General features: G+C 47.5%; 1 long non-coding RNA gene across 1 annotated transcript; it reads left to right on the top strand.

Annotated features, from left to right (window-relative positions):
* The first annotated feature begins 12,341 nt into the window (after window positions 1-12,341).
* LOC308186062 lies at window positions 12,342-19,830 on the top strand. Its single transcript, XR_013943889.1, has 2 exons — window positions 12,342-14,001; window positions 15,576-19,830. It is a non-coding gene; the product is annotated as an uncharacterized lncRNA (long non-coding RNA).
* Window positions 19,831-20,761: the final 931 nt, after the last annotated feature.

Here is a 20,761-nt window from a genome sequence, read left to right as displayed (position 1 = left end):
CCCCCCTCTTCTCCTCCAGGCAAGTTACAATAGCTCTTCAATATTTTGAATATCCTTGGGATGTTCAGACTAGCATGTTGTTAGTGTTATGTCTCCTGAATGCGCTTCAGACTTAATGTTAAATGTTAAAAAAACTACTTACGAATGCCATCCAGTGATCTGTCCTGTGGCAGGCTAGTTATGAGTGGCAGGGAGTGTGGGAGGATATGGGCAGGCATCTAGAGCAGTGTGCACCTCCAGTGCTTTGGAAATTCACCCCTGAACAACTGCAAAATCCTAAAAAGCTGGTAGAATGCTTGAAAAAGGTGTGTTATCACCCTGGCAATTCCAAAGAGACACAAATCACTGCAACGTGCTGGGGCCTGGCCTATGCCTGTCAAGCTGCAATCGATGCCACTATAACCCTAGTGACAGCCCCTGTGGCCACTGCAGCCCCTGCAGCCACTCCAACCCCTGTGGCCACTCCAGCCTCTGCAGCTGGTCACTGAGCGCACCATCATCATATGCCAGCTCATTGGCACCAAGGACCTGGAAAGACTGAGAGGAACCCATGATGGATGAATGGACTAGCCAACTCTGACAGTATGAAGAAAGTCTGTCTTCTTCCTGACTGGCCTACATCTTGGTTGTGGAGAAGCTTTCCCAAGAAGTCCACCAACTCAGAGAGAATGTGTTGGAGAAACTTTCCCAAGAGGTCCACCAAATTAAAGAGAATGTATCCTCCTCACCATATGTATGAACACCTGTTTCAGCTATCTGGAGTAAGTGACCCTCTGTTCAAGAAAGAAGATAGACTGGGTACACACAAAGTGCCACACTGTGATTTTAGCTCTGTGACCATGGAGGGCACATGAGGAAATGGGATGGAAAATCTGCCTCAATCCTATAGACACAGTTATGTGAGTTGCAAGGAAAAGCTAGAGCAAAAGGGGGGGGGGGGGGTAGGGTCCTGAGAAATTGCTTCTCCAGTTTCCATCAGGCAGTCCCCCAGACACAGAAATGAATACTATGACCAGGACTAGAGGGGCACTGTCTCCAGCCACAGGGAGGAAAGGGACAATTGGGTTTATTGCACTGTGTGGATTCGATGGTCTGGTATATCAGACATGTGAGAAACAAAGTTGTGTTTTTGCAGTAGAATGTGTTTTTGCTGTGGAAAATTCAACTAACCTTCCGTATTCAAAAGTGATTGTATGGCATAGCAGTGGGGAGTATGTTAAGCAGGTAAGGGGAACGTCCCACTATCCCAAAGTAAGGAGGATAGCTAAGAAAAACATGATGAGCAGTACAAAATCAGTAAAAACAAAAATCACACGCCCTCTAGTCACGAGAGAATCACAGAATCACAGAATTGTAGGGGTTGAAATGGACCTCAAGAGATCATTGGGTCTAACCCCCCTGCCAAAGCAGGTTCCCTAGAGCAGGTTGCCCAGGTAGGCATAGAGATAGGCCTTGAATATCTCCTGAGAAGGAGACTCCACAACCTCCCTGGGCAGCCTGTTTCGGTGCCCCGTCACCCTCACCGTGAAGAAGTTCTTTCACATGTTAGTGCGGAACTTCCTGTGCTCCATTTTTTGACCATTACCCCTTGTCCTATCCCCACAAACCACTAAAAGGAGGTTGGCCAAATCCCTCTGTCTCCCACACTTCAGGTATTTATAAACATTGATAAGATCCCCTCTCAGTCTTCTCAAGGCTGAACCAGGTCTCTCAGCCTTTCCTCACAGGGAAGATGCTTCAGGCCCCGTATCATCTTTGTGGCCCTCCACTGGACTCTTTCCAGGAGATCCCTGTCTTTTTTGTACCGGGGAGCCCAGAACTGGACACAGTACTCCAGGGGAGGCCAGACCAGGGCAGAGTAGAGGGGGAGGATCACCTCCCTTGACCTGCTGGCCACACTCGACTTAGTGCACGCCAGGATCCCATTGGCCCTCTTGGCCACCAGAGCACACTGCTGGCTCATGGTCAACCTGTCGTCCACCAGGACCCCCAGGTCCTTCTCCACAGACCTCCTCTCCAGCAGGTCATCCCCCAGCCTGTACTGATACATGTGGTTATTCCTTCCCAGGTGCAGGACTCTACACTTGCTCTTGTTAAACCTCATTTGGTTTCTTCCTTCCCATCTCTCCAGCCTGTCCAGGTCTCGCTGAATGGCAGCACAGCCTTCTGGTGTGTTGGCAACTCCTCCCAGCTTTGTATCATCTGTATACTTGCTGAGGGTGGACACTATTCCCTCGTCAAGGTTGTCGATGAAGACGTTGAACAAGACTGGACCCAGCGCCAACTTCTGGGGAGCACCACTAATTGCAGGTCTCCAGACGGACTCTGCACCACCGATCACCACCCTCTGAGCTCAGCCAGTTCTCAATCCACCTTACTGTCCACTTGTCTATCCCACGCTTTCTCAGCTTTGTTAGCAGGATGTTGCGGGAGACAGTATCAAAAGCCTTGCTGAAGTCAAGGTAGATGACACCCACTGCTCTCCACCCATCTACCCAGCTGGTGATGCCATCATAGAAGGCTATGAAGTTGGTCGAACACAATTTCTCCTTGGTATATCCGTGCTGACTACTCCTCATAACCTTCTTCTCTTCCAATTGCTTGGAGATGGCATCCAAAACAAGCTGTTCCAACACCTTTCCAGGGACAGAGGTGAGACTGACTGGCCTGTAGTTTCCCCGATCCTCCTTCTTGCCCTTTTTTAAGACCAGAGTGACATTGGCTATCCTCCAGTCCTCATACACCTCTCCTGTTCTCCAAGACCTTTCAAAGATGATAGAGAGTGGTTCAGCAATCACCTCCACTAACTCCCTCAGCACGTGTGGATGCATCCCATCGGGACCCATGTATTTCTGTGCGTTGAGCCCACTCAGACAGTCTTGAACCACTCCCTCGTCAACCAGGGGGGAGATCTCCACTTCCCAGACTCTTTCTCCTCCCTTCAGGGTCCAGGAGTCCCAGGGAGAATTTTTGAAGCAAAGACCGAAGCAAAGAAGGCATTCAGTATCTCTGCCTTCTCAGCGTCCCCTGTTACCAGGACACCCCCCTCTTTCAGCAGGGGACCCACATTATCCCTAGTCTTCCTTTTACTGTTTACATACTTTAAAAAACCCTTCTTATTATCCATTATCTCTTTTGCAAGCTTCACCTCCAGGTGGGCTTTAGCCTTCCTTATGTCATCCCTGCAGGCCCTGACAACATTCCTCTACTCCTCCCAAGAGGACAAGCCCTTTTTCCACATTTCATAGACCTTCCTCTTCCTTTTGATCTTGACGATAAGCGCTTTCCTCATCCACGCAGGTCTCCTGCCCCCCTCCCCTGATTTCATACTCTTCGTGATGCACCGATCCTGAGCTTGGAAGAAGTGTTGTTTAAATGTCGCCCAGAAGAATGAAAAAAAAAAAAAAAGGAAATGAGAAATTAACGGTTGGTCAAGTTAAGTTGTACATATATGGTGCAGAAGTGCGTCAAGTAGGTTGTAGAACCTGTAGTACTCAGCCAATGAGGAAACGGGAGAAATCAGGTGTCAGGTAATAGGGAATATAGAGTTATGATAAACTTTTACTGTGCACTCCTGCTTGCAGGATGCCTGCCTTTGCAATCATGAATAAAATAGTTTCACAGAAGACCCTGTCTGAAGAAAATTATTGAGATTTTTCTCACAATCTGGGGGCTCGCCCAGGATCTTGTCACCTACCAGAGAGTTCTTGCCACCATAGACAGGAAGGTGCACCCCACTGATTTCAGTGGTCCTGTCGGGGGTGGTGGGTTGTCTCAGTATGGCCGGCAAAGGACCAAGACTGTTAATCTAAAGACAAGCTCTGCAGAGCACTGGGGAGAAGGAGACCACCACAGACACAACACAGACACAGCACAGACACAGCACAGACACAGCACAGACACAGCACAGACACAGCACAGGCACAGGGATAACTGCTGGTAACCTGGACCGGGAATTCCATACACGGACGGAGGTAAGGCAAACTTTACTGCATATTGCCTTGGGGGGGGGGGTTCAGGGAGACTCTTGTGTGGGAGTGAATGAGATGCGCTTTTGTTGTGAAATGAGTGTGGAGTCCCAATCTGCAATTCCACAGTCCCACGAGGGGCACGGCTGGAGACAGACGAAGGATAGATGAGCAAAAGAGAGTCTCGGGGTTTGGGGCCCTTAATTGTACAGTACCCCGAGCATGGTGAGGTGCTTGGCAGTACATTCCACCTCTGTCCTAATCCTAGGTAGAAGGCGTGTGGTACCCTGTGGGTGGTAAAGTCCACAGCAGCACGTCAGGAAGAGATGGGGATTAAGGGTTCCAAGAGTCAGCACAGTGGGGGTGGAGACCCCCGGACTGTGCGTAAAGATAGTCCTTTGGGGAGAATGAGAATGATAAGGATTTGGAAAAAAACAACCAAAAAAAAAAAGGTTAGATATTCTGTAATTGTCTGGCCTAAAAAAAACAATAAAGGGAACTTCAGTATTTTGGCCAAAATACAGTCTGATGAAAATTCAGGCTTTAAATTTATATGTAAACAGTAAGAACCATTTTTCAGAGGAGGAATCAAGTTATGCTCCCTATAATCCTAATATTGCACCTAATATTGAGGCAGCAGCAGCTGCTCCAGGAGGGGAGACAGGGACTGCAATTGACACTGTCCCTGGAGAAGGAGCACACTCAAGGCTCTGGCAAGAATTAGAACAATGTAGAAGAGATATTGAGTTATTGATAAGATACTGCCCTCATTCTCCAAGACCTGTCAAAGATGATAGAGAGTAGTTTGGTGATCACCTCTGCTAACTCCCTCAGCACATGTAGATGCATCCCATCAAGGCCCATGGATTTCTGTGCATTGATCCCACTCAGACACTCCCGAACCATGCCCTCCTCAACCAGAGCAGAGTTCTCCATTTCCCAGACTCTTTCTCCTCCCTTCAGGGTCCAGGAGTCCCAGGCGGGAATTTTTGAAGCAAAGATCGAAGCAAAGAAGGCATTCAGTATCTCCACCTTCTCAGCATCCCCTGTGACCAGGACAACCGCCTCTTTCAGCAGGGGACCCACATTATCCCTAGTCTTCCTTTTATTGTTTACATACTTTAAAAAACCTTTCTTATTATCCTTTATAGCAGAGGAGACAGGGACTGCAATTGACGCTGTCTCTGGAGAAGGAGCACACTCGAGGCTCTGGAAAGAATTAGAACAATGTAGAAGAGATATTGAGAATTTCGCCTTCCCTTGATACTAACAGTACTAACACTACCTGTGTATCCTCTTAGGGAGGTTCCAGTGGGACAAGGACAAATAAGTTATGTGAAATCCCCCCCATTACCAGCAGAGAGGTTAGGAGTTTTAAGAAGTTTTTTTTTTCTTTTTTTTTTTTTTTAAGAAACAAAGTCTTTAACTGAGGACCCTATAGGACTAGCAGAACAGTCAAATCCATTTCTAAGGCCTAATTTGTATTCCTAGGGGGGAAATGTTAATCTTGAGGATGTTATTCACTGGAGAATGTTTAGGAGGAGAATGATTTGGCAGGCAGCTATACAAAAATGGGAAAGAACTAACTCCCTCCCGGACTGAGAGTAATTCCGATAGAACAGAAATATCTGCTTATCCTACTGGGATAGTAACAACCCACAACACAGAAATAATATGAGAGACTCGGGGTCAGAATTAGAAGGTACTCAGGGATGAATCCTGAGGACCCGGTAGCCCAAAGGTTCTTGAAAGTTCATTTTGTGATTAAAGCCTGTCAAGATACACAGAAAAAGCTCCAGAACGTGGGAGGATGGACTGAACAGTGTAGGTAGTATGAAGGTGTATGTCAGGAGGGGATATGAGAAGGAAAAGCAGAGAGCGAAACTAACGGTATTCACAGCATACTGGGTAGTGAGGCAGAGGGTTGGAGATAGAGCGACTTTTGGGAGGCATCGGGCCCAGGAAGGAAAGGAGAGGAAGAGAGATGAAGGAATGGCAGGAGAGGAAAGCTACCTGTGTTGCAGCCTAAATCCTAGCAGGGACAAGCTTTGAGAAGATGTTTTAAGTGTGGCCAGGCCAGCCACTTCAAATAGAAGTATCCGGAGGGTACAAGAAGGAGGAGAGATTGCTGTTATAAATTCAGAATAGGGGAGTCGGGGCTTCTCAGAAAGCTAGTTCCCTGATAAATGAAAAAGTGTACCTCAAGGGCTCCTCAAGTGTACCTCAATGGGGATCACCCTACAATTACTGTTGTGGGCAAAACAGACTTAGCATAGGAAGATTAATAAAATGTATTACCTGTTGCTGACGGGCTGGAGTGGTGAGAAGCACAGAAAAAAGCTGGGGGCACCTTCTCCCATCCACTCTCTTCCACCTCTTCCCTGCCCTGAGTGGCACGGAGGGGGCAGGAGTGGGGTTGCGGTCAGTCCGTGGTGCTTCGTTTCCACTGCTCCTTCAAGGTCACTCCCTCCCCTGCCCTGGTGCGGGGTCCCTCCCGCGGGGTGCCGTCCTTCCTGGGCTGGTTCTGTGTGGGTTTTTCCATGGGCAGTGGCTCTTTGGGAGGTTCTTCAGGTGTGGGTCTGTGCTGTGAGGTCTATTCGTCAGGAGCAGGTTGGTCTGGCTTGGGACCCCCTGGGGACACACACACACACACTCCACCTCTGTCCCCCATCACCTGTTCCTGCATGGGCTCCTCTCACCGGCTGCAGTGCGGAGATGTGCTCCGCTGTGGTACACCATGGGCTGCGGCGGCGAGGGAGGGTCAGCCTGCTCCACCATGGGCCTCTCTGTGGGCCGTGGGGGGCGCTTTGGCTGCGGCACCTGGAGCGCCTCCTCCCCCATCCTCTGCAACGACCTTGGTGTCTGCAGGGAGGTTTCTCACTCCCCACTCTCCCAGCTGCTGTTGTGCAGCAGTTTTTTTTTCCTTTTCTTGGATGTGCTTTCACAGAGGCACAAACTGCATTGCTCATGGCTTGTCTCTGGGCAGCAGTAGGCCCCTTTGGAGCCGGTTGACACTGGCTCTTATTCTCACAGGGGCTACCACTGCAGCCCCCCTGCTACCAGAACCTTGCCACATAAACTCAATACACTGAGGCAGCTAGGCCATTACTGGCCTGTAGAGTATCAGGGCTTAAATTAACTAATTAAACCCTAAATGTGATGGGGGTAGAAGGGGCTGGGATAACAGTACTACCCAAGCTGAGACTAGGGATAGAATGGTCACTGGGCAATTATTGTATGTACCCGAGGCACGGACTAACTTGGTGGGAAAGGATTTGATAATGAAATTGGGCATTCAAATAATAACTTGTTAGACTGGAAATATGGTGTTATTAATGAGGTGCTCTCAGACCCTGGGAGCAAAGATATATTTGTCTTTGAGTGGAAAGACCCTGAAATGGGGCGGAAGCAACAATGCAGACGGACAATTTTACCTTAAGGGTTTACAGGGCCACCGATTTATTTGGGCAAGTTCTAGAAAAAAATTTGGAGTAATTCCAACCTCCAGAGGAGGTGTTACTGTTACAATATGTGGATGATCTTTTATTGTCAGGACAGGAGAAAACAGCTGTGAAGGAAGCCACTAACAAGCGATTCGACTTTCTGGGAAAACAGGGCTTGAAAGTATTGGAAAACAAATTACAATACGTAGAATGAGAAGTCAAGTACTTAGGGCATCTAGTGTCTGAGGGAGAACAGAGAATAAATCCAGAGAGGATTCTGGAATTGTTGAGCTACCCCTACCCAAAACTAAAAAGAACTAAAAAGTTTTAAGAGAAAGAGGTTTTTAAGGAATTAGGAGTCACAAAGTCCAACGGAAAACGGATACTCCCTGGTGGGAGAGAAATGCTGAATAAAGTACTAATGAGGCAAATATTAACTGTTTTACATCAAGAGGGTCATTGGGGAATTCAAGCAATGTGTGACGCTGTGCTATGGAAATATGCATGTGTAGGAATATATATACTCTGGCTGAACAAGTATGCAGGAGTTGTGTAGTATGACAAAAGGTAAATAGGAAAATTATCCCCAGTCAGCCCAAAGGGGGGCGAGAACCAGGATTTCAATGCTTCCAAAATGTATAGGTAGATTTTACAGAACTCCTAAGAGTAGGCAGATTTAAATACTTATTAGTCTTGGTCGATCATTTGTCAGGGTGGGTGGAAGCTTTCCCTTCAGTATCTGCTACTGTGAACATAGTAACTAAAGTAATTCTAGAATAAATAATTCCCAGGTATGGAATTGTTGAAAATATTGACTCTGATTAAGGAAATCACTTTATGTCAGAAATATTGCAAGGGCTAATGTGGACTCTAGGAATTAAGTGGAAATTTCACACTCCTTGGCATCCTTCCTCGTCTGGAAGGGTGGAGCGGATCAGACAGTAAAGAAGCAATTGACTAAGTTCTGGAAACTCGGCTTCCCCAAACCTAGTGCTTACCTTTGGCACTTCTCTGAATTCAAACTGCACCAAGAAAAGATGTGGGAGTTTCACCACATGAAATATTATTTGGATTGCTGTACCTGGACAAGGGGAATGAATTACCTCAATTTGAGACAAAAGATGCTTTTCTTAAGAAATATATAGTCGGGCTGTCGTTCTCCGTCATCTCTCAGGACCTGTGGATCATTAGCTCAAACCCCACCCTTGGAAGTCCTGATCCATCCATTCCGAGCAGGAGATTGTGTTTTGATGTGAATATGGAGAGAATCAAAGCTGCAACCTGAGTGGGATGGACTGTTCCAAGTGCTCCCAACTACTGAGACAGCAGGAAGAACGGCTGAGAAAGGGAGCACTCATACCTGGGTAAAAGCATCAGTTAACCCTGATACCTGAGAGACTGCATTAAGAAAGACTTTTAAGGTTAAAACTGTTGAAACTATCTATTGTAAACCTTTAACTTCTCTTTAGAAGAATTCTTAATGAATTAATGAGTAAAAGGGATTGGATTGCACAGAATTAGAGTGTTTGCAGGGAACACTCCCTGGAAGTGGGAGAAAGGGGGGTATTTAATCCCCACCAGAAGAATCCTTATTAGTTTGTGATTTTTATTGTCTTTCTTAATTATTACAGGGGTGTATATATACATAGACATGATGTATTTTAAGTTTATCTTAGTAATACCTATTCTTAATGGATTAGTGATAGGATGGAGGGAAAAATCAGCATTTCCAATTAATCCAGAACACCTCTCGAATTCTATCTCAAAATAATTGTTGGATTTGCACCCAGATGCCTAGAAAGACTGAAAGGACCTTGTCCCTGATTGCTGTTTCCAGCAGCAACTGTGTCTGGATTCTCTAGATTTCTAAAAATGACAGATCATACTCAGTCCTGGGAAGGAATAGATTTTGAAGTTGAGCTCCCTACACACAGTCCTGGCTACAACATAGCGTGTTATCAAAGATGCCTTTTAAACAACATTGATAGAAACTCAAGGGGCAATAGTACTGACCTGGGTGTGGAAATATCCATGAAGTAGAGAATAATCCATACTGTACCGAATATGGTAGCCACAGGAATGCAATATACATAATGCACACCAGATACAACATGAGAATCCTGTAACCAGATGGCCTGTCCCGAATGGCAAGGTCTGGTACTGGCTATGTGGCCATAAAGCCAGGAAGGTGTTGCCCCTAGGATGGAAGGGAGCTTGCACCCTTGGGCAATGATTCCAAAAGTAACTATTACTGAAGACCCACAAAGCTGAAGCCCCCTTGAGACCACACGTAAAATTAAGTGGACTCCAGATAATTCTCTAGTTCATGCCCTCTCTAGAGCATTTCACAGTTTTGGAAGGTGGGTTTTACTTTAGTTAGGGGTGAGTGAATTAAAAAAAAAAAAAAAAACCTATTGTAAATATATCAGCTATCTTTGAAAAACTAGAAAATAACACTCTGGATGCAGTCCAGGAACTACAAAAGGAGTTAAGAAGTTTGCAAAAATAGTACTCCAGAATCGAATAGTATTAGATTCATTACTAAGCTCACAAGGAGGAGCATGCACCATAATTAATGCTACTTGCTGTATGTATGTAGATCATATGGGACGAATTTGACTGATCTCAAAAATATTTGGGAAAAAAACAAGATCCTACATAGAGCGGCTCAAGATGAAAATTCCTGGGGATTTAGAAACATTTGGGAGAAACTAACTTTGTGGTTACCTGAATAGAATTGGTTCAAACAACTATTTGCTGGTATTATAATAATAATGTCATTGTATATCTGTCATCCCCCGTAACATCCGAAGAAGAATATTGCACCTTGATGTTGGAAAAACTCAAGAGTGCAGTATGTGAAGAGGTGCAAAACAACAATAGAAGTAAGAAAAGAAGAGGGGGAACTGTGAGAAACTAAGTTGTGTTTTTGCAGTAGAGAATTACTTTTCTGTATTCCAAGGTAGTTGTGTAGTCATAATAATGAGAAATGCTAAGTAGGTAAGTGGACAGTAGAAGGCCTCACTGTTCCAAAATAAGGTAGAAGTTTGAGAAAAACAAGATGAGCAGTGTGGGAACAGTAAAATAAAGATCACAAGTTCTCAAAACAGAAGAAAAGAGAAATTAAAGGGTTGAAAAAAAGAAAAATTGTACATATATTGTATATATTCCAAAGAGACACAAATTGCAATGTGCCAGGTCTTGGCCTATGCTTCCAAAGCCACAATCAATTCCACCACAACCCCTGTGACAGGTCCTGCAGCCACTCCAACCCGAGTTACAGACCCCACTGCCAGGCCAGGAAACCAGTCTGTGCCAGCTTCTGTTGCCCCTATATGCAAGATGAAACAATGAATGACAAAGGTCATTTAGAAAGCAGAGGAACTCCTACTAAGACAGGGGAGGAAGAAGAATACAAGGCAGGCTGCTCTAATTGGTTGGGCCATCAGACAAACAGGAAGACAAAGATATAAGAGCATCAATAACTACCTGATGCCTCTCTCAGCATGACCTACGAGATATGTGAAAAGATTTCGGTCGTCGTCCAGATAAGCACACTGTCACCTGCCTGCTGCATAGCTGGGGCTCTTTACTCTCATTCTGTGGTGCACCTCGGGCAGCGACATGCTCCGTGGATAGGGCAGCTGGCAGCATGAGCTCAGCTGAAGAAGAGACATTCCTCAGGCTCATCTTGAAACTCACCTGGCAGAAAGCACCCCAACCACCTGGAGGAACCTGCAGATGACTTGGCTCAGCCAGAAGTGAGGGTGGGTTATCGAGCCTCTCCTCGCAGTGGGCCACCAGCAGCCTCTATCACTGCTCCCAGGCCTCCAAGAGCCTCCCACCAGCCTCTGCCACCAGCAATCTGCCCTGGCACATCCTCCCAGCGTCACGTCCTCCCTCCCAATTACGCCTACTGTTGTGACTGGCAGCCCAAACCAGCCTATGTGGCCAGCTTATACAGTAGCCATGGGAACAGGAAGTCCCTCACCCTACAACACACTGGGGGCCACCATTTGGTGACACCCACCATTTCATGATGGTCGACATTTTGTGGCGGGGAGGGAGCCCTGTTCTCACAGAACCCCTCTGGCTGCGTGCTGTTCAAGCCACGTGCCCTTTGCGCTCCTGCTGATTGGCAGCTCACTGCCTTTCGTCCAGGAAGCACTAAATATGAAAATATCTATTTACGATATGTGCAGTGTGTGTATGTACGGACACATGTATGTATAAATACAAATAAATGCAAATATGTGTAAATGTACAGTGTTTTTATATATGGATACACTATTTTATATACTTGTGCACATTTATTTACTTAACTGTAGTCGTATATGCATATTTGCATTTCTAAAAAGACAGAAACTACCTGTATATCTGCAACAGCACAGGTTCAGAGTAGATAGAATATCCTGTGCTAAAAGCTAGTGGAGCACATAATAACATTTGTGAATGAGGAGCAGTGGACTGGCAGGCCCTGCCTCCTCAAAGGGCTGCAGGAGCAGGGCCAATATGTCCGGGAACCAGAGCAGACCTGTCTGCTGCAGGGAGGCCAGAGGGGGCTCCTACAGGCCAGTGGTGGCACTGGGGTGTTGTGGATCTCACCAGCTCAGGCCAGTTAATTTTGGGGCAGAGGGAGTCAGGGAGTCAGCATGTGGGCTGGTGGCAGTGACAGGACCAGTGCGGTGGCTGCTTCAGAGGCTCAGCTTATATAGCCGTAAAAGAGGAAAAACTGTTAAAGCAGAATGATAATTAGGGTAGATTAGGAGGTCCTGGCAATTGAAAAAAAAAAAAAAGAAAAAAGAGGGAAGGAGGGAAGGAAGGAGGGAGGGAGGGAGGGAAGGAAGGAAGGAAGGAAGGAAGGAAGGATGGGAGGGAGGGAGGGAGGGGTTGTCTTGCTGCATTTTGGCAAGAAATTGCTGCCCAGATAGTGAACATGGTTGTAAATGTTTGCCACATAGATGTTCATGTACTCAAGTATCGGGCCACTGAAGAACACCAAAACAACCAGCAGGTGGATCAGGCTGCTAAGACTGAAGTGTCTGAGGTGGATCTGGACTGGCAACAGCAGGGTGAATTATTTATAGCTCAGTGGGTCCATGACACCTCACGCCATCAAGGAAGAGATGAAACATCTAGGTGGGCTTGTGACTGAGCGGTGGTCCTGACCATGGACAGTACTGGACAGGTTATTCAGGATTGTGAAACACATGCTGCAATCAAGCAAGCCAAATGGTTAAAGCCTCTCAGGTATGGAGGACAATGGCTGAAATATAAATACAGGGAGGTCTAGCAGATTGATTATGTCACACTCCCTCAAACCTGCAACGGCAAACGCCATGTACTTACAATGGTGGAAGCAACCACCAGATGGCTGGAAACACATCCAGTGCCCCATGCCACTTCCCAGAATGCTTGAAAAGCAAGTCATATGGCAACATGGCACCCCGTGAAGAATTGACTCAGACAACAGGACTCGTTTCTGAAACAACCACATAGACACCTGGGACAAAGAGCGAACCACGAACGGGATGCTCAGACAGGACTGGCTTGGCAGTTAGCGCAGGCAGTACAGGTGGGGCAGTACAGGCGGAGCAGGGAGGAGCTCAGAGAGGATCCTCTGCTCCCTTACCCACCACCCTTTCTCCTCCTGTCCTCTCCTCTAGGAACTCTGCCTTTTACAACTTAAAATTCACCATGGTGAGCAGCCATTGCAGCAGCCAGGCTGAGGTGGCAACCCAAACTGAGGGAACACAGCCTCTCTGGGCTCATGTGGGCACCCAGATGGATCCCCTGAGGGGTAAAGTGGCAGTCCAGACTGGAGACTGCGAGGAGCTCTGGAATCTGGAGGCCCCCCTGTGTCCTGAGGGAAGAGAGGGCTGTCATGTGTGCAGGTGTGCCCTGCTCAAGGAACTGCTTAAGCAGATGGTTGGGCTGCAGCGAGAAACCGGCAGCCTTAGGGGCTCCTCGGAGTCTCTGAGGGAGATGGATAGGAGGTGTCAACCTGCCCCCAGTGAGGCCCAGCAACCCCCTCCTAAGTTCCTGCAAGGGGTAGTAGCCAATCCAGCTGCTCACCTGCAGGACAGAGGGCTCGACCGCCCACAAGAGGAAAGGGGCTGGACCTTGTCTCAGCTTGAAGAACAAGGAGGTGTCTGCCCCCAACACCCACAGTGCCAGAAACCCCCACGGTGTCCCCGGGTAATAGATTCAAGGCTCTCAAGCAGGGAAGGGAAAAGGATGACGGTCTGGACGGTAGTCAGAACCCAGGCCCTGAGAAGCATGTCAAGGTTGAGGGAAGTACCAAGTATAGGGAGTGGGGCTGGATGGGGCACTGCATCCAAACCAGTGACACAAAAAAAGGGCGGAGAGTCTTAGTGATCGGGGACTCCTTGCCAGGGGGCACTGAGGCTCCGGCTTGCTGTCTGAATAACCTCTCCAGAGAGGTGTGTTGTCTTCCTAGAGCACATGTCAGAGACGTTAGGAAGGCTCTGCCACAGCTCATTAAACCGGAGGACTACGACTACTATCCGTTCCCATCTGTCCTCCCGATGGGTGACCAGGACCCAGAAAGAAGGAGGAGAACAGGACAGGTAAATGAGTGGCTGAGGGTATTGGGTCTGGACCAAGGCTTTGGGTGTTTTGATCTTGGGCAGGCCTTTGAGAAGCAGGGTATTAGGGCTGCCGATGGACTCCAACTTGTGCCCAAGTGGGGCACAAGCACATTGGTGAATAAGTTCTCTGGAGTTATTACCAGGGCTTTAAACTAGGTTCAGCGGGGAAAGGGAGGGGAGTTAGAAGTGACAGAGAAGGGCTGGGAGATGTCACTGCTGTCACTGTTGAAGATAGTAAGGAAAAACCTCTGAGTTGCCCCATAGAATCGTTTGAGGGCTCCTCAGAGAAGGTAGTGATCCCGATACCCCATCCGGAATCTTCTTCTTGCATCCCTCTAGGGGTAACTATGCCTGCTGCTTTCCTAAAATGCCTGTATACCAATGCACAAAGCATGGGAAATAAAAAGGATGAGCTCAAGATCTGTGTACGGTCACAGGGACACGATCTCATTGCGATCACGGAGACATGGTGGGACAGCTTGCATGACTGGAATGCTGTCATGGAGGGCTATGTCCTTTTTAGGAAAGACAGGTTGTGGAAGCAAGGGTGAGGAGTTGCACTTTATGTGGGAGAGCAATTAGAATGTACCCAGCTCCACCTGGGGGAGGGTGAAGAACAAGTGGAAAGCGTGTGGGTGAGAATTAAGGGGTGGGCTGGTATGGGTGACACTGTTGTAGGGGTGTACCACAGGTCACCAGATCAGGAGGAGAAGGTCAGTGAGGCCTTCTACAAGCAGCTGGAAGCAGCCTCCCAATCCTGGGTGCTGGTTCTCCTGGGGGACTTTAACCATCCAGACATCTGTTGGGTAAGCAACTTGGCCAGGCACGCGCAGTCCAAACAGTTCCTACAATGTGTTGAAGATAATTTTCTGACGCAAGTAGTGGAGGAGCCGACGAGGCGGGGGCTGCTTCTGAACCTTGTTCTTACCAACAGGCAGGGGCTTGTTAGGGATGTGAAGGTTGGGGGCAGCATGGGATGCAGCAACCATGAGATGGTGGAGTTCAAGATGGAACTTGGTGGAAGAAGTAAGCCAAAAAGTAAGATTACTGCCCTGGACTTTAAGAGACAACTTCAACCTCTGCTGGGACCTAACTGGGGGTATCTCATGGGCTAGTTTGCTAGAAGGCAAGGGTGCTTGTGAGAGCTGGGCAACATTTAAACAGCACTTCTTCGAAGCTCAGGATCAATGCATCCAAAAGAGTAGGAAATCGGGGAAGGGGGGCAGGAGACCTGCATGGATGAGGAATGCACTCATAGACAAGATCAAAAGGAAGAAGGTCTATAAGACGTCGAAAAAGGGCTTGTATAGGAGTATAGGAGTGTTGTCAGGGCCTGCAGGGATGAGACAAGGAAGGCTATAGCCCACTTGGAGACAAAGCTTGCAAAGGAGATAAAGGATAATAAGAAGTTTTTTTTTAAGTATGTAAACAGTAAAAGGAAGACTAGGGATAATGTGGGTCCCCTGCTGAAAGTGGAGGGTGTCCTGGTAACAGGGGACGCTGAGAAGGCAGAGATACTGAATGCCTTCTTTGCTTCGGTCTTTGCTTCAAAGATTCCCGCCTGGGACTCCTGGACCCTGAAGGGAGGAGAAAGAGTCTGGGAAATGGAGAACTCTGCTATGGTTGACGAGGGCGTGGTTCAGGAGCATCTGAGTGGGATCAGCACAGACAAATCCATGGGCCCTGATGGGATGCATCCAAGTGTGCTGAGGGAGTTACCGGAGGTGATCGCTGAACCACTCTCTATCATCTTTGAAAGGTCTTGGAGAACAGGAGAGGTGTCTGAGGACTGGAAAATAGCCAATGTCATTCTGGTCTTAAAAAAGGGCAAGAAGGAGGATCCGGGAAACTACAGGCCAGTCAGTCTCACCTCTGTCCCTGGAAAGGTGTTGGAACAGCTTGTTTTGGATGCCACCTCCAAGCATTGGAAGAGAAGAAGGTTATGAGTAGTCAGCATGGATTCACCAAGGACAAATTGTGCTTGACCAACCTCATTGCCTTCCATGATCACCAGCGAGTAGATGGCGGGAGAGTAGTAGATGTCATCTACCTTGACTTCAGCAAGGCTTTTGATACTGTCTCCCACGACATCCTGCTAACAAAGCTGAGAAAGTGAGGGATAGATGAGTGAACAGTAAGGTGGGTTGAGAACTGGCTGACTGGCCGAGCTCAGAGGGTGGTGATCGGTGGTGCAGAGTGTGGCTGGAGACCTGCAACTAGCGATGTTTCCCAGAGGTTGGTGCTGGGTCCGGTCTTGTTCAACGTCTTCATCGACAACCTTGATGAGGGAATAGTGTCCACCCTCAGCAAGTATGCCGATGATACAAAGCTGGGAGGAGTTGCCAACACACTAGAAGGCAGTACTGCCATTCAGCAAGACCTGGACAGGCTGGAGAGATGGGAAGGAAGAAACCAAATGAGGTTTAACAAGAGCAAGTGTAGAGTCCTGCACCTGGGAAGGAACAACCACATGTATCAGTACAGGCTGGGGGATGACCTGCTGGAGAGGAGGTCTGTGGAGAAGGACCTGGGGGTCCTGGTGGACGACAGGTTGACCATGAGCCAGCAGGGTGCCCTGGTGGCCAAGAAGGCCAATGGGATCCTGTACAGCAGTGTGATGGAATCACAACAAGCTTCAGCATGCAAGGATCCAACACCACACACCATCTCTTCTGCACTGAAAGATTGTTGTGAGAGATGGAGCCCAAAGTCATTCACAGACTAAACAAACTCAGTGGATGTTTCATATACATATATGAAAAGTGGTGATTAATTGGAAAGTACTGGAAAGTGTGGGACCTGAGCATGACATACATGGTATGGAATAAGAGGTTGGTATTGTCCTGGTTTCAGCTAGGATAGGGTTCATTGTCCTGCTGGTAGCTGGTATGGTGCTGTGTTTTGGATTTAGCATGAGAATAATGCTGGTAACATGCTGAAGTTTTAGCTGTTGCGAAGCAGTGCTTACACTAAGTCAAGGACTTTTCAGCTTCTCATAGCACCCCACCAGCGAGGAGGCTGGGAGCGCACAAGAAGCTGGGAAGGGATTCAGTCAGGACAGCTGACCAGATTGGCCAAAGGGATGTTCCATACCATGTGGTGTCATGCTGAACAATTTCATGGCGTAGCGGGCTGGAGTAGGAGAGGGACCGCTGCTTGGGGACGGGCTGGGCATTAGTCAGTGGGTGGTCAGCAAGGGCATTGTACATCACCTGCTTTGTACACATTATATTTCTCTTCCTTTTCTGTCTGATTAAACTATCTTTATCTCAAGCCATGAGCTTTTACTTTTTTTTTTCTTTTTTTTTTTTTTTTCTCTGATTCTGTCCCCCAGCCCACGGGGGATGAGGGGTGAGCATATGGCTGTGTGGTGCTGAGCTGCCTGCCAGGTGAAACCACAACATACACTTACTGCAATAGTGCTAATATATGATAATAGCACTAGTCAAATGTATTCCTGACCAAAAGATGAAGGTGCAAGTCTTAACAAGAGGGAGTCCCTGTCTTGGTAGAGGAGAAGGAGCACAGCCCGTCAACTGCCTCTTTTAGGTCTCCAATCTCTTCTTTCTCCCCCAAACTAACTTTTTTTCTATCTTTTCTCTCACTTTGTCTTACTAATGCTAACACTAACTCCTTCTCCTAGCATTAACCCTTTTTTCTTACTGAGTGTGTCAGTCTCATTTCTCAGGTGACAAGTGATAAGGCAATGGCATCAAGTTGCCCCAAAAGAGGTTTAGATTGTGTGTCAGCAAGAATTTGTTCATGAGAAGGCTGGTTGGGCATTGGAACATGCTGCCCACGGAGGTAGTGGAGTCGCAATTCCTGGAGGCAACTAAGAGATGTGGGGATGTGGCACTTAGGGATATGGTTTAGCAGTGGACTGAGAGTGCTAGGTTAATGGTTGGACACAGTGATCATAGAGGTGTTTTCCACCCCAAATAATTATATGTTTCTGTGAATTTTAAGAAATGAAGACCAAAGTAAGAAATAAAGAATGGTGCCTTTTTAGTTTCTGAGCTTCCCACGACCTGATTCCCTAGTAACTAGCTATCTAGTGACAGTGTCAGGAAAACGGTTCCTTTTACTTTACAGGGCTGGGAAATGACTTGAGATAAAATGTAGACAGACAGGTAAAGAGAATATTTTAAGGAGGTTTATCAATATCCCATATTAATAGTAACACTATTAATACACATCGTATAATAATATTAACATTATATATATTAATTATCAATATCCCATATTAATAGTAACACCTCAAGGGGTGGGACATCCAAAACCTCCCTGGACAACCTGTTCCAGTGCCTCAACAACCTCTGAGTGAAGAATTTCCTCCTGGCCTCTAATCTAAATCTCCCCTCTTTTAATTTAAAACCATTCCCCCGGGATGACTGTACTGCAAAGATTGCTTCAAATGAGGGAAAAAAATAACACAGCCAGACTTTTGGAAAACTCAGTGGCAGGAAACTGTCAAAGAACCTTCTTAGCTCAACAACACTATTTAGATATTTGTCAGTGTTAGCCCGTGCCTGAGGATTTTCCTGGAAACATAACAAAACATGGAGGCTTCTGGTACTGAGGAGTAATTTGAAGGATTTCCAGAAGATCACAAAGATTCATGCAGAGGACCAGATCTAACTTTATTATTCCTGGCAGTGGGTTGTCTCCCCTGGAGCCTTCTTCCAAAAGAAATGACAACTCTCCTACCATTGGCTCCTTCCACTTTTGTGCTGGCAACTAACTTGAAGGCCATGCCTGTCAAAAGCTGTGCCAGGAGAAAAACAACTAAATCACCCATCTCCTGAGGTCCATGGTATCTCTCCTGAGAATGCTGCCTCTCTGACAAAGCCAGAGGGACAGATACTCCCTTACCAGCCTTTCTCTACTGGATCTGCTTGCACAGTGCGCCATCTTCCCTACAGCCATCAGATGCTGGCCAAAGAGTGCTCTTCTGCTGTTAAATCCCCACTGCCCAAGTGCACTGGCAGCAGCAGAGCTGTGTAACTCAGCGAAGGGCCAGGATAGCACACTCCTTCTCTCAGTGGCACCACCTGCTGGAAATGAAACCAAACATCAGTCTTTAAAACAATCAGGTGAGCATTTTCCTGTGCTTCCCTGTATGCAACACTGTGCTAAGCAATAAAGTTGAAAAAGCAAGGGGCAAACATCTGAATCTGTGGCTAAGACTAAACACTCTATAGGGCTCCATAAAGGAAGAGCGCCATGACAGCCTGTGCCAGATCTTGCCTTGCAATGCTGATGCTGTTCCCCGCAGTGCTGACAGCAGCCAAGGCTCCACATACTCAGAGAAACAAGTTCAACTGCTGCTGCCAAGATTGCCTTGCATTTGCTGGAAAAAGTCCTCACTTGCACTGCCAAACTCCTGATGCAACATTTCTGGGAGAAATGAGTGCAGCTCCTTTTGCCGAGGAACAGAAGCCCAGCTGGCTCTGAAGAGCAGAGCTACTGAAGGCACTACCTTGAGCTCCCAGCACTGTCCTCCTTGCCACCGACCACAAAGGAGCAAAAACCGCCTGGAAGCAAAGCATCCTCTGAGGGCTCAGCACTCTCCTTCTGCAGGAAGCTGAGGACAGCAACATGCTCCACAGATGGGGCAGATGGCAGCATTGGGTTTGCCTTAGAAGAGACGTTCCTCTGGCTCGTCTTGAAACTCACCTGACTGAAGCCACCCCAACGGCCTGGAGGGACCTGTAGATGACTTTGCTCAGCCAGAAGCGACATGTGAGTTACAGAGCCTCTGCTCGCAGCGGGACAGCAGCAACCTCTGCCACTGCTCGCAGGCTTCCAAGAACCTCCCGCAAGCCTTACCCTCCAGCAGGCAGAACCCCCCTCCCTCCTCTGAATTACGCCTTCTCTTGAGAGTGGCAGCCCAAACTGGCCTATGCGTCTAGCTTATTCAGTTGCCATGGGAACAAGAACTCCCTCCCCGTGCAACACACTGGGGGCCGACATTTTGTGACAGCCACCATTTCATGATGGCCGACATTTTGTGGTGGGAAGGGAGCCCTATTACCACAGAACCCCTCTGATTGGCTTTGTGCTGTTCGAGCCACGTGCCCTGCGCTCGCTCGCTGATTGGTGGCCCGCTGCCTTTCAACCAGGAAGCGCTAAATGGGAAAATATCTATCTACTATACGTGCAGTGTGTGCGTGTACAGACACGTGTATGCAAATATGTTTAAATATACACAGTGTTTTTATACATAGACACACTTTTATATATATATGTATACATTTATTTACTTACCTCTAGTCATATGTGCATATTTGCATTTCTGAAGACACAAAAAATAAATACCTGTATATCTGCAAAAGCATTGGTGCAGAGTAAATAAAACATCCCATGCTGTGAGGTAGTGGAACACATAATAAAGTCTGTGAATGAGTAGTTGTGGACTTGCAGTACCTGTCTCTTCAAATGGCTTCAGGAACAGGGCCAACCTGTTGGGAACCAGAGGACCTGTCCTCTGCAGGGAGGCCAGCAGGGGTTCCAATGGGCCAGTCGCAACACCGGGGTGTTGTGGATGTCACCAGCTCAGGCCAGGTTATTTTGGGGCACAGGGTGTGAGCAGGCAAGCTACTGGTAGTGACAGGACCAATGCAGAGACTTCTTCAGGGGCTCAGCTTATATAGCAGCAAAAGAGAAATACTGTTCAAAAAGGTGATAGGGAAGATAAGCCAGGACCCCAGATGGCCCTGGCAATTGAAAAACAAGCCTA

The sequence above is a fragment of the Anser brachyrhynchus genome (assembly GCF_964034855.1).
Source record: "Anser brachyrhynchus genome assembly, chromosome: Z".
NCBI lineage: Eukaryota > Metazoa > Chordata > Aves > Anseriformes > Anatidae > Anser > Anser brachyrhynchus.
The sequence above is the reverse complement of the archived record's forward strand: the minus strand, read 5'-3'. Positions and strand labels throughout refer to the sequence as shown.